The sequence below is a fragment of the Phyllobates terribilis genome, unplaced genomic scaffold, assembly GCF_046119375.1.
Source record: "Phyllobates terribilis strain yellow unplaced genomic scaffold, ASM4611937v1 Scaffold_8__6_contigs__length_399053987, whole genome shotgun sequence".
NCBI classification, from domain to species: Eukaryota; Metazoa; Chordata; class Amphibia; order Anura; family Dendrobatidae; genus Phyllobates; species Phyllobates terribilis.
In genome coordinates, this window is record NW_027362768.1 from 160,982,868 (window position 1) to 160,999,680 (window position 16,813).

The 16,813-nt window shown below is 42.3% G+C and overlaps 1 protein-coding gene and 1 long non-coding RNA gene across 18 annotated transcripts in view; one reads left to right on the forward strand and one right to left on the reverse strand.

Annotated features, from left to right (window-relative positions):
* The window catches only part of PTPRF (protein tyrosine phosphatase receptor type F), a 1,261,345-nt gene that overhangs the window by 233,895 nt on the left and 1,010,637 nt on the right, over nt 1-16,813 (reverse strand). The window lies entirely within an intron of this gene.
* On the forward strand, nt 610-8,049 carry LOC141156450 (uncharacterized). 2 transcript variants are annotated; one of them, XR_012247619.1, is made up of 3 exons: nt 610-702; nt 4,713-4,845; nt 7,973-8,049. It is a non-coding gene; the product is annotated as an uncharacterized lncRNA (long non-coding RNA). The 2 variants fall into 2 exon arrangements; XR_012247620.1 differs by lacking the exon at nt 610-702 and adding an exon at nt 2,226-2,341.

Genomic DNA, 16,813 nt, shown 5'->3' on the forward strand with positions numbered 1-16,813 from the left:
TTATTCCAGGAATCCTGTAATTTTAATTATTTCTTTGTACAAAATAACTTTTTAAAAAAGAATAAGTAGCTTAGAAACTTTACTTAATTAGACCTATAACAAGGGCATGCATAAGAGAGGGGTTCCCACAGCAAAACTATCCCCTCGTTTCAAGAATGGAATTGGCAAATCATTTCAGAGACTTGGTTCGCCATCTTGTCCATTCTCATATCACCAATGTGAACCAGAGTCCCTTTTTTTTGCCATTGCAGACTTTCCAGATTTGCCACTAGGAACTCAGTCCTATAAAATTCCTATACAGACTATAAAAAATATGATTTAGCCACACCAAATGGAAGTCTTAAGAATTATGAGTGTTACAAGACGTCCCATCATACCAGATTAGCTTTAGAGTCTGGTTAGGAAATGGATGGTGACTCTGTGGCCAAACACAGTCTGTCATTTCTAAAAGTTACTACTGAAGGAAGATCCATTCCCTCCTATAATTTATAACCCACTATTGAGAAATATTAATTTAATGGACAAACTCAAGAGTTTACATGGGAGGTTCCAGACAGGAAATGTAATTTGGAACAGTCCCTGGTGCATCAAGTTAATCTGGATCTGCCCATAATGAACTGAGGGCAATCCCGGGGAAGTGCGAGTCTATTGGGCTCCGACATCCATCATCGAACTGTGTACTCAGCAGTTTAGCAACCACAGGTAATAGCAAAGTGCAGCATTACATCAACGCCATTCCTCCCACGGACGGAGAGCTGGTTGTGGTTTGCACTGGAGACATTCCGGAGCCTGGTCTCTTTGAATCTTCCCCACGCACTGGCACAAATCCCAGTACAGTGCCACGCTGCTCGCTTCAGTAGACACAGAGGAGAAAGTTCTCAGCATTCCTGATTTAGAGAAGTCAGTGAAGGATTACAATGGAAATGGATAGCACTAATGTCAGCGGGTCACGAATATTCACAACTTGCTCCTAAAATTGTGCAAAGACTTAGCAAATGTTCATGTTCTGATATTTATCCACATTGGATCACTGACGTTTGGAATAATCAGATACAATGTATTCCCAGGTCTTAATATATAATATGTAAAGTAAAGTTGGCCATACATACCAAATAGATTGCAGACAGATATTCACTAAACCGCCATCTCTCCGACCCCTATTTTCCCCCATACACAGGCAAACATGTTCTGTACAGTGAAAAGAGGCCCCTGTGCTAGAACAGTATATAGGCCCATTACAGTCTCAACATAATGCGCAATTCCACCAGCTTTGGAGGTGGTAGTGGCCTCTAACTCTTGGGCCCCCGTGTGGATTCTCAGGTTGCACCAATGGTATGTCCACCTCAGATTCTGTATGGTGGGAAGTCACTTCAAGACACCTCCGTTGTCAGCTAGCGAACATTGAAATTAACATGGTCGATCCTCCTTTATCATCTGTTGGGGAAGTCAGGAGGTTCCATACACAGTAGATCAATCAATCGGTAAATCTGAGATCGCAGAGTCTGGGTGATATGAAGTTAATTTATATGCACAGCTTAATTCTCTGCTTTACAATGGAAGCTTCTGGGTGACGTATCCCACTGATGTGGTGTGAACAGACATACCTACATGTCTCAGAATTAGAGATGTGAAATTAAGTCGTTGTCATGGTCAAGGGAGAAGATGAATAATACCATATTCCTAAACTTGATATCGCGAATAACAGGAGACACTAGATTAATTTCACTTCTTTCAATAGAAAGAATTCAGCTCTAATGTCCCATTATTATGAACCAGATATCTCGTGATGCTCACATCGGTGCTGGAGGACATGTTGGTGTCTGATAAATCAATAATTATAATATGGCTGAACAGGTCCCATAACGCTGTGAACAAAACATACTGCATTTCACAATCTGAGGTCACACTGAGGTCTAGATACCACGGTCACAGTAACGCAGGATAACTTGATTGAATGGCCCAGCCTTCTCCGGGAAGAATAAAACCCTTGAAATTCAGTATTCCAAGAAATCGCATAAGACCAGATCAATAGTGTGAAAATTGAAGTAATAGCGGATGGTAAAAGGCTTTGGAAGAGGTCATGCTCTTTTCAGAAGTTTCCCCTGTGACTCGACAGCCTGCAGAAAACACGGGTTAAGGATCTGCCACCGTGTGATGGTGAGAGGGATAAAACCGAGGGGAAGAGGTGACAATCTCCTCAACGTCACAGCTGCCGCCATCAAAATCTTTACTGTGCCCAGATCTCATGACACGGATAACTACGCAGATATTTTTTGCTTGTATTTACCGCTATGAAGATGCTGCTGCTCTGGGGACTGCGGATCTTCACACTCATCCTGTTGTAAGTAATCCATCCACACATTAACAGGCTGTTACAAGTTTAACTAGACACTAAACACAGATAAGAGGGGAAAAGAAGAAAAAAAATAATCAAATCAAACCCACAGTCCCCAGAAGACTGTGAATCCTTCCTCCGGCAGCCTCACTTATAAAATATTCAGCCGGAAGCAGATGAACACTGAGCAGAACCAGAAAATGTATTAAGAAACAAGTCTTTTACGTGCGGCATCAGGACAGGCCCCTATGAAGTTGTGCAGACCTGAGCCGGCTTTATATATAGCACCAGTTTACAGTAGGCCATCGCAGATCTGCAGAGAATATATCTCCTTACAATCCACCATCTCCCAGGATCTTACAGCCTAAATCCTTACAACCAGTCTTATAGGAACAAACATATTTTGGCATTAAACGAAGAAACCTCAAATAAAGTGGAGGTGGTTCCATGGTCAAAACTGAACCCGAGACCCCAGCACTTCTGCCCACGGTCTAATTAGTATTGGGGTGCAGGCCGACTGATGGTCGGGACAGATGTCGATCGGTCACATCAGATTTCGGACTGCTGATCGCATTGTTCTCCTTGAGATAAGCTGCCGGCCAACATATCAGCTGGTGGCTTTCCCATACAGAAGGAGCGCTCCTGTGAATGGGAGATTGGGCTGAGATGGCTGTCAGCAGCTGCCTGAATCTTGAGAAATTCATATTTTCAGCAAAATGCAAATGAGGAGATTGGGCAGGAGAATGCACTTAATACCCCAAGGAGGCAGAGTTTCGTTAACAGTCTTGGTGCCTCCCTCTCTATGTTGATCCATCGATGATTTACATCTCATGCCAAGGCGCCAGACAGGAAATTGCGCGTCCGGGCAGATCAGTGGTCTCCTCGCTTCTGTGCACTGACTTGCACTCCTGAGGGTCCAAGCTTCAGCGTTCTGCAGGGCATGTATAGTAGAATGGTAAAGCCAGTGCCCTCCGCAGGGCAAGTAAGTGTGCAGAAACCAGAAGACTGCTAATCTGCGCAGGGGTGTGATTTAGTGGTCGGTGCCTGACATGAGATGTACATCAGATATTGACCAACAGAGAGATGAAGGTGCAAAGAATGGTAATATTTCAAATAAACCTGACAGCTGCCCAATCCACAGGCACTGGCTGTATGATATGATCTCAGGCGGGTATGTTTGACTCTAAAACGCTGTGGCGATTCAGTGAAGAGTTAAAAGCCGCCAGGGACCGTGCAGCGCTGGAGACTAGTCAGTCAAGCAGGACCCCGGCGGCTTCTCCCCACCGGCTCACAGTGGCTGACAGATCTCTCCCTATATGTGCATTTGGCAGGGCAGCGAGCGAGGAGAAGTAGCCGGGGACCTTCCTGTCCGACTAGTCTCCAGCACTGCATTCTCCCTGGTAGTTTATAACGTATATTTTTACCTGAAACGCCGCCGCATTTCAGAGTCAAACATACCTGGTTGAGGACATACAGCCAGTGCCCGTGAATTGGGCAGCATGTATCAGCTGTCAGGTTCAGGAGTGCTGTGAAGTGTATTCTCCCATTCACCAGATTGACAATATAAAAAGGTAGCTATGAATGGATCTTTCGCTGGCCCACATACAAATGGTTTTGAGGGGTCGGGAGCATCAAACTTACTGACAGATTAGATTATCTTTAATTAATACCATTCCCAGAAGGTAAAAAAGAATAAGCTCCTCAAGAGAAATCTTAATGGCAGAGAAAGGAGTATTGCCTTCCTTTTCCGAATGTTTCCGGCTATGCTTTTATAGCCATATTTAATAATATTAGCAATATTTTTGCAGCACTGGGATTCCGAGTGTGAATTTGGCCCATGCAATGTCTGTGCAACCTTTGTATGCCCTCCATGTGGTTTTGGGTCTCTCAGTTTCCTCCTTTATATTTATCGGCTTCCTATGAAATTGGCCGTAGTAAATGCATGAGACATGGAGATTATATTGTGAGTACAGCAATCTGCAATAAGAGACGGGATAACAATGTGACATGGAATGACCGTGTCTCTCCGTGACACCAGAAGCTGCCCCCCACATTTGATGTTTAGTGATATAATATTGGGGAGGAATCGTCCGTCTTCATCTATTCTCGAGCCCTCCCTGTGTCTATGGCGTAAGGTCGGAGCCAGAGAGCAGTTTGTACAATCTTTTCACGCGCCGAGCTCCACAATCTGCACACCTGGTGTCATTAGACTCTGATTCAACACAAACACTTTGTAGCACTTAGGAGGGAAAGCAACTGTAATTTCGGCTGCTGCCAAAAAATAAATTGCAAAAACAAACCCCCCCCCCCCCCCCAGTTTACACTGTTTTTCCTCCTCTGCCATTTTCGTTGATCTTCATGCTGTTTATTTTTAAAGACAGGCAGGTCGGAAAACATTTCCACACATGTCAATTCTACCATGAGGATGTATACGAGATGGAGGAAGGAAGAGAACCGAAGAAAAGTTTGATATCTCCCTCAAGGCATGGAATAGGGAACGTGGGAGAGAGGTAAGTGCCCCTCGTCGGTACAGATACAGAACACAGAATAGACTCTCGGCTGGTAATCATCTCCGTCCTGCTCACAGATACTATGTGGATACACAGGAAAACGCTTTCTCTTTATCATTCTTGACAGAGAAATATTCATGTTTTCTGCTCATTTGGATGAGACAAGAAGAAGCTGTCATTCTTGACCTTTTCTTGCAGAGCCACATACAACCTGTGAAGAGCATTCTGGGGAGATCTGAGGAGTGGGATCACTTTGGGGGCTGCTGTACAATTTAGAACACGGAACTGCTTGAAAGGCAATTCCATATATTTGTGCAGAAGTTCTACTAATCAATCACCAGAGTAAGGACCGTTCTCGCATTGTAAGACCGGACCCAAAAATCTGCAACTTATTATACATTTTATGCTGTAACTTTTCATCATTCAACATCTCTGCTGCTGTGAGTACACAGAAAACTTTTAAGTCACAAAACTTTGACGGTCATTAATTTTGGGGTACTTTTATGTTTTGTTGCCCCAAACATTTGACCTGCACTGACACAATGCAGCAAACTATCAGCACAAGAGATTTGTGCTGCATGTGTTTAGTTAGTACACCAGAGAATATATTGTACTTTTAATCTGTAGCACAAGGTATGATCATACCCTCATTTACTTTGCTTATGGGTTACTTGACTTTAAAAGGAAACCGTCAGTAGGACAACCCTCCTAACCCATCTACAGTTATATGAAAAAGTTTGGGCACCCCTATTAATCTTAAGCTTATTGTTTTATAAAAATTGGTGTTTTTGCAACAGCTATTTCGGTTTGATATATGTAATAACTGTTGGACACAGTAATGTTTCTGCCTTGAAATGAGGTTTACTGTACTAACAGAAAATGTGCAATCTGCATTCAAACAAAATTTGACAGGTGCATAAGTATGGGCACCCTTATCATTTTCTTGTTTTAAATACTCCTACCTACTTTTTACTGACTTACTAAAGCACTTTTTTTGGTTTTGTAACCTCATTGAGCTTTGAACTTCATAGCCAGGTGTATGCAATCATGAGAAAAGCTACTTAAAGTGGCCTCTTGCAAGTTGTTCTCCTGTTTGAATCTCCTCTGAAGAGTGGCATCATGGGCTCCTCAAAACAACTGTCAAATGATGTGAAAACAAAGATTATTCAACATAGTTGTTCAGGGGATGAATACAAAAAGCTGTCTCAGAGATTTAACCTGTCAGTTTCCACTGTGAGGAACATAGTAAGGAAATGGAAGAACACATGGACAGTTCTTGTTAAGGCCAGAAGTGGCAGGCCAAGAAAAACATCAGAAAGGCAGAGAAGAAGAATGGTGAGATCAGTCAAGGACAATCCTCAGACCACCTCCAGAGAGCTGCAGCATCAACTTGCTGCAGATGGTGTCACTGTGCATCGGTCAACTATACAACGCACTTTGCACAAGGAGAAGCTGTATGGGAGAGTGATGTGAAAGAAGCCGTTTCTGCAAGCACGCCACAAACAGAGTCGGCTGAGGTATGCAAAAGCACATTTGGAGAAGCCAATTTCTTTTTGGAAGAAGGTAAGAAGGTCCTGTGGACTGATGAAACCAAGATTGAGTTGTTTGGTCATACAAAAAGGCGTTATGCATGGTGGCAAAAAAACACAGCATTCCAAGAAAAACACTTGCTACCCACAGTAAAATTTGGTGGAGGTTCCATCATGCTTTGGGGCTGTGTGGCCAATGCCGGCACCGGGAATCTTGTTAAAGTTGAGGGACGCATGGATTCCACTCAGTATCAGCAGATTCTTGACAATAATGTTCAAGAATCAGTGATAAAGTTGAAGTTACGCAGGGGATGGATCTTTCAGCAAGACAATGATCCAAAACACAGCTCCAAATCTACTCAGGCATTCATGCAGAGGAACAATTACAATGTTCTGGAATGGCCATCCCAGTCCCCAGACCTGAATATCATTGAACATCTGTGGGATCATTTGAAGAGGGTTGTCCATGCTCGGCGACCATCAAACTTAACTGAACTGGAATTGTTTTGTAAAGAGGAATGGTCAAAAATACCTTCATCCAGGATCCAGGAACTCATTAAAAGCTACAGGAAGCGACTAGAGGCTGTTATTTTTGCAAAAGGAGGATCTACTAAATATTAATGTCACTTTTCTGGTGAGGTGCCCATACTTATGTACCTGTCAAATTTTGTTTGAATGCATATTGCACATTTTCTGTTAGTACAATAAACCTCATTTCAAGGCAGAAACATTACTGTGTCCAACAGTTATTACATATATCAAACTGAAATAGCTGTTGCAAAAACACCAATGTTTATAAAACAATAAGCTTAAGATTAATAGGGGTGCCCAAACTTTTTCATATAACTGTATATAGAAATGCAGGTCATAGAAAGTTTAAAAAAAAAATAATATCTTAATAGCTGCGATCTGATGTCTTATTCCAGAGAAATCCAAATTTTTCTTAATATGTAAATGAGCTGTTAAGATCTATGGGCCGGACATAGATCTCCCTGAGAATCTGCCCCCAGAGCTTATTGTAAATGAAAGGAGGCGTTATTAGTCTGAGACATGTAGTGACTGATAGTCTGCTCTCCTGATCTACATGTCTCACACTGGTAACACCCCCTTTTATTTAAAATAAGTTTTGGACGAGGATTCTCATTGAGATCTATGACCCGCCCATAGATGTTAACAGCTCATTTACATATTAAGAAAAATGTGGATTTCTCTGTAAAAAGACAACAGATTGCAGATATCAAGGTATCGTTTTATTCAACTTTCCATGACCTGCATGCCAATATAGACAGATTAGAAGGGCTGATCCTACAAACAAATTCCCTTTAAAACATTGAGGAAAAACTGGTCTTGACTGTTACATTGCCGCATCAACTCAGCTCTGATTAGTATTAGGTTGTTACTGGGTTTTTTTCAGCCTCTGGATGCAAACAAGAATGTTTCCATTCCCTGACAGAATGCAGAGATCTTGAAAATGATGAGAACTTGAACTACTGAAAGTATTAGGAAGTTGCAAAACTTTTCGTTATACAATAATTTTCTTTTTCGATATACCCCCATCTCCAGACACTAAACTAATTTTTGCTGTGCTCCAATTGCAGGAACAAGGGCAGTATCACCAACCTGCATGGAGGTCAAAGACAAATCTATTTAATATACTTCAGAGCTCTACTCTGCTTTATCGGGAAGGGCAAACTGCAAGAAGGAGTTGAACACCTTAAGCCCGTTTCTTGAGCTGGAGAGGGAAGTGGTGGGGGTGGGAGGTAGGCATTTGGAGGACAGCGCTTATGTTTCCAGGCACTCGGGAGTAAGCAGAACTGAGGTTTTAGCACAAAAGATCCTCTGGAAATACAACAAAGGCCAACTGACTGAAAGCTATGTGAAATCCCAGAGCTGGATTACTGAGGCATCCAATTGGGTAGTGCCTGGCACTGCTAATACAAGACAGCTTAAGATTTGCTTGTTACAGGCTCGCTTTGCAGGTTCCTTTACAGGCTGTTAGCCTTCTCACACTGTGCCCATTAATGACCATTTTGCCCTGGCCGCGGTAGATAAAGCGTTTGCTCCAGCTTTCTGTCTGCTGTAAACTCCACAGACCCAATGATACCAATCAGTAATTCTACCCTGTAACACGGGCCAAGCAGCTGAAAATACTACTTAACATGTGCCCACTGCTGGCGCAAAATGCTGGCAAATATCTATGCCCATGGGGAAGAATACGATGTAGAACAAGAATACTGAAAATCTGGAGGGTACCAATGTCTCACACCTCTATTTTTGGGATAGTTGTGTTATGGTCTATGCCAGGTTATCCTAGATTTCCAATTAACAATGCCAAAAATTCCTGGATGGGCAGTAAAAATTGGTTAACCGTCCTTAACAAAAAAAAATTCTGACGTCCGTGATTTTTTATTTTTTTTTTTGAGGCTGAAGAAACGTATCCAGATTCTTTTCACGGTAATTATCATTATTTTACAGTTTACAGTAAATGCAGTTGATGTCTTCATATCGGGAATGTGGGCTATAGACATGTATAACTTATAATCCTAATGATTTATCGTGGTTTTACAAACAAAAAATATTGTCTGTTCGTGATTTTTTGATAATGTGTCCAGAAAAAAATAAAAAGTCAAGATGGCAACGCTGCAAGTGACTTGGACCATTCATTTCTATCATTAGGGTTGGAATAAAATCAGCAATTGTATGGGTCAGTGAAAAAAAATAAAAAAATCGGACTGCACTTGGATGACATCAAAGTGCAGTCCGATTTTCATGGGCTGTCAGAAAGGAGAAAGGTGTAGAAACTATTGAACTTTCTTTTTTCTCTCCACGTATGAGAAAAACAAACACTCAGACCACACTCTGAAAAGAGTCTGATCCAAATAGTTTGTTTTTTTTCGTACATGCGAAAATCTAACGTCTGAATGAAGCCTTACTATCATTAAGAGAAGAGTCAGACGGCCGTATACCTCGGACAAAGATCACAATGCAATGCTTGGACTGGCCGTCGGTTCTCCCAACCCCAGTGTGACAAGCATGTATTTCTATACAGTGGTCATGCTTGTGTCTGGAGAGCCGACGGCCAGTCCGAACATTGCATTGCGTTCCTCGTCTGACTCTTCCCTAACTTTGCAGTATTAGTATTGTCCATTTGTCCTGAAAAGCATAAGCAAGTGCATCATATAAAATGAACCCCTCTGCAATCCTGGAATTGGATACATGATGCATTTTCATTGACTTCTACACTTGTCCAATGCAGATTTTGCTGCAGGTTTTACCATATGCCTTGCTAAGATTGGAATCCAAAGTGCATGTCAATTTCCATGTGGATTTTTTATGCAAGGACTATATAATTTTCCGGGATGGTAGTAAGGCGCAGATTTTGTTCCAGGATCCACACAGTATCTGTCCTGTGTTAAATACCCTAAAAGTGGCTGTGGATGGTACCGAGGTTCACTTAATTCCTGCTCCTCATCTGATCGTCTGGGGTCCAAAAGGGTCATAAATGTTCATGGAGACCCATTTCAAATTGTTCTATGTGACTGTAGTTGCCTGCACCGCCTGCTAAAGTTTTGAGAAATAATGGTTAAAATGTTACTAAAGCTGAAAAAAAAGGACAATTTAGATGTAAATATTTCCCTGGTAACATTGTGCTGAATGCCATCACCTTGTCATAGTACAATAATTCTGCAGCAGAGACAGGGAGGGCGGCGGTGCCGATGTCCCCAATGAGGGAACTGGTGGGAATTCCCAGGGCTGCCAGCAGACACCATGGACTGGCTGGTGGTCCAGTGCACGCTCCAGTGAGATTTATTTGCCCGCTGGTTAAAAATCTGCTTGCTGCTCCCCATGAATCATTGCAGATGAAGTGCTTTATGGGAAATAAAATGCTGTGCTGATGAGAAAAACCCCGATGGCAAAAAAATGCCAAATTCAGCAAAGCGGCAAGTCATTTGTGTGTCTCTGCAGCAAGGTCACTATTGAAGGAGGTTTAAACAGTGCAGAAGATTAGAAGAGGGACTGGTAACAAGCCGGGGACTGAGGGGTACACGGAATACAATAGAGCTTCCTCCCAAATACTCACGTCCTCCACACACAATAGATAGCTATTTCTTCAATTCTCTAAAAGGAGCAAATAACTTCCCCGAAGCTCATGATAAAGAGGCAGGTCTCTCCGATAGGAGACATTCGGGGCCTCAAAACTCTTCCAAATGATAACTAAAAATGGAGAGAGCATTGATAAACGTTGTGCAACATTTTCCACTTTCTTTCTCCCTAAACCATGTGCAGAGACAGTAATCCTCACATACGGGGGTGCATGTAACCCCAGTGCAGCGGGAGGGGAGCTGCAGAACACGTCTTCTCCAATTTGCTGTATATTACGGACTTATAAATAGGTCAAGTGATTCAGTCTTTTCTTGCATCAAACAGAGACTGCCTAAAGCTTAATAAAATAGTCAGAGGAAGCTACAATTACCACATCAGGCATAAAAACCCGCTCATGTATGAAATACACAGGGCTCGGCACGCCTCGTGCACATGTCATATGCATGTGGACTTGCGGAGAGCCCCCTGCCTGGATTTATATGGCCGAGCTGGTTACTGCTTGGGTTTAGAGAATATTACGGCAAGTTATAGTTTGCATCGCACCTGTGTGACATGTACAAACGCGATGTGACAGCGACACAACAGTCACAAAAAAATCCAAATCGGTTGGGATTTTTGGACACAAATCATAAAAGATTTGCTGCAAAGGCGTCAATGTAAGATGTGTCTAACTGCTACTTACTAAGGACATGTCAGAAGGTTTTCTAGTGTCTGATGCAAATCTTAAAAGGAATCCGTCAGTAGGTTTGCACTATAAAATCTGAGAGCAGCACAATGTAGGGACAGAGATCCTGATTCCAGCGATTACTGGGCCGTCAGTTGTTGTTTCAAGAATATCACTTTAAGGCCACGGCCCCACTATCAGTATTTGGTCAGTATTTTTTCTCAGGAGTGGGAGCCAAAACCAGGAGTGGGTGATAAATGCAGAATTGGTGACTTGTTTCTATTATACCTTTTCTCTGATTGTTCCTCACCTGGTTTTGGCTCATACTTCTAAGAAAAAATACTGACCGAATACTGACCAAATACTGATAGTGGGGCCGTGGCCATATCAGGAGATTATTACTAGAGGACAAGTAAACCTGCTGCCATGTTCATGAGCTCTGTATAACCCCGACACACCACTGATTAGCAGCTTTCTGCCTATGCACAGTGTACACAGAAATTCAATCAGTGTTCAGAGAACGGGTAAAATCGGCAGCAGAGAAGACAGACATTTTATCAAAATTATAGCAAGCAGCCTAGTATGCGATACATCGCTAAAATCAGGGTCTCTGCCCCTACATTATGCTGTTCTCAGATTCTGAAGCAAAAACCTGGCATTAGATTCCCTTTAAATCGTATGACCAAAAATAGTTTTGCATCTCCTCGCCACAGAAGAGTTGCAGACATATGTATATTAATGTTGGGCGCACAAAGTTGCCATGTATCCCTCGCCTACTTAGCAAGAGGTTGTTACCATTTATCAGCCACTTCAGGCAGGGTTGACTAAGTATAGGACAGGTGAGACAGGAATTCAATATATACGGCGAGCTTTAGGACCTTATTATAAAGCCTCATGGAACACAATGAATCCAAGAACGGAGGAGCAGGATGAGACAAGTTCTGCTTTAGATGTCAGAGTTCTGCTAATGCTTTTCCATATGCTTCATACAGGGTATTGATTGACAGCAATGACAGATACCTGGAGTCTCGGAGTCAGGCTGAGAGACGCATGCAAACCAATATTAATCATGGTGTCTGAACTGGAAAACAGAAGTGAATGCTACCTACAACTAATGGACGCATGAGAGTTTCTGATATACGACCATATAAATCAGATCCGGAGGTCACAAGTTCTGCTCATGACGGAAATATTCAGCCATTTATAGATCATTTACAGTCACATTCCTAATGTATCTCAGGATATACACTATATTAATAATAAAACTGATACATGCGGCATATAACCTTTTCTCAGCAGTTTTCTTTGCCAAAAACCACTAAAACTCCTTCCAAGATTGTAAGAATGCAGAATGCAAGGCAGAGGGTTTATAAAGATATTTCCTCCCAGGACCCGGAGCCACTGATTTATGTTATTGAGTAAAGTTCAGAAGGACGCCCCCTGGAGAGCAGCCCCGACTGCTGATGGGCAACTATCAAAAAAGCCAACAAGTCTCTGAACGGAGAGATGGAAATAAAGCAGAGAACACCTCCTTCCAGAAAGAAGAAGTGCTGACTGGAGCAAAAGTGCAAGAAAGCGACAAAGTACTGAAATAAAGTCAGAGATAAAAGTGGGCACGAATAATGTCAGGAATTACTCCGTCTAGATCTTGTCTCCCCCCATTGTGAGCTCTACACCTTTAATAGATGTTCGGTGGACAGCTATTTCTCCTACCTCCCCCAAACACATGCACGCTCTGTTCGGCTGAGCATGCATAAGGTCACCGCGTGGAAAGGGACGTAAGCAGCCAGACACCTCTGTTTGTGGCTTCTCTTTCTAGAGATCCAGAGTTGAAATGTACAACTGATCTCTTTATCTGACATCTGCCATCAGGATAGAGTTGTGAGACCCTAAACACAGAAGATAGACGGTCCAGCAAAAATCATCAACTCCATGCGACATTGCACTAATGTGTATGGGTATCAATCAGACGGCTGTATAACTTGGACAAGGATTGCAACACAACGCCATACTCGGACTGGCCGTCGGCTCTCCCGACCTGAGCGTGACAGCTGCATAGAAATACAAGCTGTCCTGCTCAAGTAGGGAGAGCCGACGGCCAGTCCGCAAGCTCTATATGCTCTGGCATTATGATATTTATTTTTTTTATTAATTTTACTCACTTACATAGCGCCATTAATTCCACAGCGCTTTACAGACATCATCATTGTGACAATGTACCCCAATGACATCACATGACACCGCGCAAATACAAGCTAAATGTGTCCATAACAATACATTATACCGTCTTACTGGTGGACACAGACAGACGGGGGCCCCTGTGCAAGAATAGTATATGACGAGTGCAATAGCTCGTCATAATGCACAATTACACCTGCTTTGGAGGTGGTAGTGGCCCCCTTATCACTTCTTGCTTGGGCCCAGGTTGCACCAATGATATGTGCGCCCATATTCTGTTGGAGGTCAAGGGATTGTCTTTTTGTATTCTGTCTGGCCGGTATATATCAGTAACCTTCAAAACATACTATACTAGTCCATATCACGGTATCTACTACAATATATTTGTTTATTTTTTCTAACAACGGGACCCCATGGGTGGCTGGTGCCACTGTAGGCAGTTGGTATGTGCTTAACACATACGTCCTGGTGTATGCATTAAACCAAAACCATACATGTGATATGGACACATATAGGTTATTTTAATGACTGCTACCAAGCGCTCGGTACTTTATGGATAAAAAAAAGCACAAAAAGTCACAGATTAACTTTTAAGAATTTCTGTTCTTTGTTGAAATATATATAACATGAAAATACATTGAAAAATTCAGCAGGTGATTTTAGAATTGATGGAGCTTTGAGCCTTACAAGATTACGCCAGATCTGTTGGTGCAACTGAAATGCACACTAGACTTATGTACGGTCGCTTTCCACATACCGATATGTGCAAAATCTTCATTCTCTCATTTGTATTGATGCAAAGTTCTTTGAACAGACCTAAGTGAAGAGCCCCGGAGAGTACAAAGCCCTGTTCAGTAGTGGAGATGAGTCTCATTCATTCCCTGCCCGTTCCAGCTGTCTGTGGCCTCCCAGCAGCCTGGCATAGTCTGCTCAGTCCTCTGCTCACTGACAGATTGAGCCGGGTGCTGCGGCAGAGATCTCCCTTTATCCACATACAAGAATATCCCCTTCAACTCTGCTGCCACTTCTCACGCACCAAATACATTGTTGTGACGGATACAAAGAAAGTTCTATGACTGCAGAGAGCACAGGAAATGAATGGGAGAAGAACTTGTCCTTTATAGACATATATAATTCATCCAAACATCCTCTTGTAGCAAACACAACATCCCTGTGATACAAAAGGAATCGCTGCAAAAGGGATTATACTTGTAAGAGACTCACTATCGACAGAGCGAACATAACCTTCCATTAGTAATAGTGACACTAGGAGCAGAGTTTGGAAGGAAATACCGTAAGAACAAATCTATTATATTACTGCGTTTTGCTGATGGAAACCTACGTGAAATGGAATCCGTCAGCAGTTTTTTGCTATGTAATCTGAAGACATCAGGAGATAGAGGGTGAAACACAGAATTCAGGGATGTGTCACTTGTCAAAGTGTGTGCTGTTGTTTACTAACTGTGAGAATAACATTGCTGGACTACACTAGTCCGGCAACGCCCCCTCCCGTGATAAGCACCTCACGGTCTATGGACATTGTATATACAGAGTCTGGTGTGGGCGGGGTCAGCAGTGGTGTGGGCGGGGTTTGCTTTCTCAGCTCTGCTTCATTCTAAATGTAAAAGCTCTGATTGTATCAGAACGACTGCACCCAGTAAACTAAGTGATACATAGTTGGATTCAGATTCTCTTTGCCTACATTACGCTGCTCTCAGATGAGGTAGCAAAAACCTGCTGAGATTTCCTTTAATGGGCGACATGTACAAGGTGATCCTCAGCAGGCAACAATCACATCAACCATCGCCTAAAGTATTGCTGACCTCTTATGTGGCAATAGAGGCTTTGGCTTCCTCTTGGGCACCAGGGCACCTACTCTAAAAGCAAATGCAATCTATTGTTTCCTGCCATCAGCTAATTCAAGCTGGGTAAAGGCTGTGTATACGACAGGTGAATATAATCTATTGCTCCCTGCTATCAGGCACTTTGGGCGGAGTAGAGAATGCAATCTATTGTTCCCTGTAATCAGCCAGGGTGAGAGGGCAATTATAATGTTCTTTATTGGGATGAATGACAGGAAGAGTAGAAACCCCTCGATCCCCGTGATCAATAGTTTAATTTCACCTGTCTCTAATACTGAGATCCTCCAGAGAAATTTACATCAATATAGGCACTTTTTATAGACGCTTGACTTTTGGGTTAATGCTCCATTGAATTTCCAGTCTAGTATCATAACTTATAATAGCTTCCTATAAATGCTCACATTATATACAGTATTTCTAAACCGGGGTTGCAGTGATTGTCGGAGATATCCCTCACCACATAAATGGTCAGAGATTAGACCCTAATCTGCTCATTTTATCTGCTACTTGTGTAATTATTATAATTACACTTGTAGGTCTGAAAGCTTTAATACAGATGACATGCCGAAAAGCCCATGTATACACTGCTTTTATAATAGGTGCACTATCCCTTTCTACACTATGCTCACCAAAGGTTGAAACAGTTGGAGTGGAGTACCAGGAAGGGGCGGCTATTTGGCTGTGTGCACACGTAGCGTTTTTGTTGTGTTTTTTCAATGCAGATTAGTCAAAAAAACTGAAAGGGTTTCCTAGTACCAGCAAAGTGAATGACAATCCTGAAGTCTCATGCACACGTTGCTTTTTTTGTGACTTGCAGATTTACATCTGCAGCAAGACAATTCTTTCAGCCTTTTTTGCTGCAGATTTCACACATACTAATGAGCAGGGAAAAATCTGCACCAAAAACACAAGTAAAAAAATGCAGCAAAAATGTGGCAAAATGCACATTTTTCCTGCCAAGAGATGCAGAAATGGTGGAGAAATTTCTGCACCAAATGCTTTAAATGTGAACATACCCTTAGACTAATTTATTATGCCTTACATCATGAAATGGTACAAATTGTAATATACTGACTTGAGGACAGTGCAGAACTGCACCAAATATATTAAAGTGGTGTACGCCTTTTAATAAATTTGGCACAATTTACTCTAATAAAATCTGTGTCTGTAGTGCAGAATTATTAACAAAGTTCCAGCACGGATATAAAGTCGAGAGAGATGAGGTTCTTATACGTGACCAATTTTGGCTTTTCCTTTTTCTTAATGCTCTTACGTTGTTAAAAACTCTGGACGGTTTAGTGGTCTGTGAAATTTCAATAAAAAGGGTTAAAAAGCCAGAGTGGGTTTGGTTATGTGCGAACTGCAAAAGCAGAAACTAAACAGTCCCAAACCAAAATGCGTCAGCAGCTCACAGCAGAGGGAGACAAGCTGCTCCGTCCATGCTGACAAACGAGAGCACCAGAAATAGAAGCAACTTAAATATAAAGAAGGGAGAAGTAACATCTTACAAATGCTTTCCTGCCACTTACAAGTAAAGTATCTCAGCACGAGATCCTGGAGACTCGGCTCCAAGCTCAGAAGGGAATTACCCATCCCTCCCACACCACTTCTTGGCCCTGAATTTCCATATT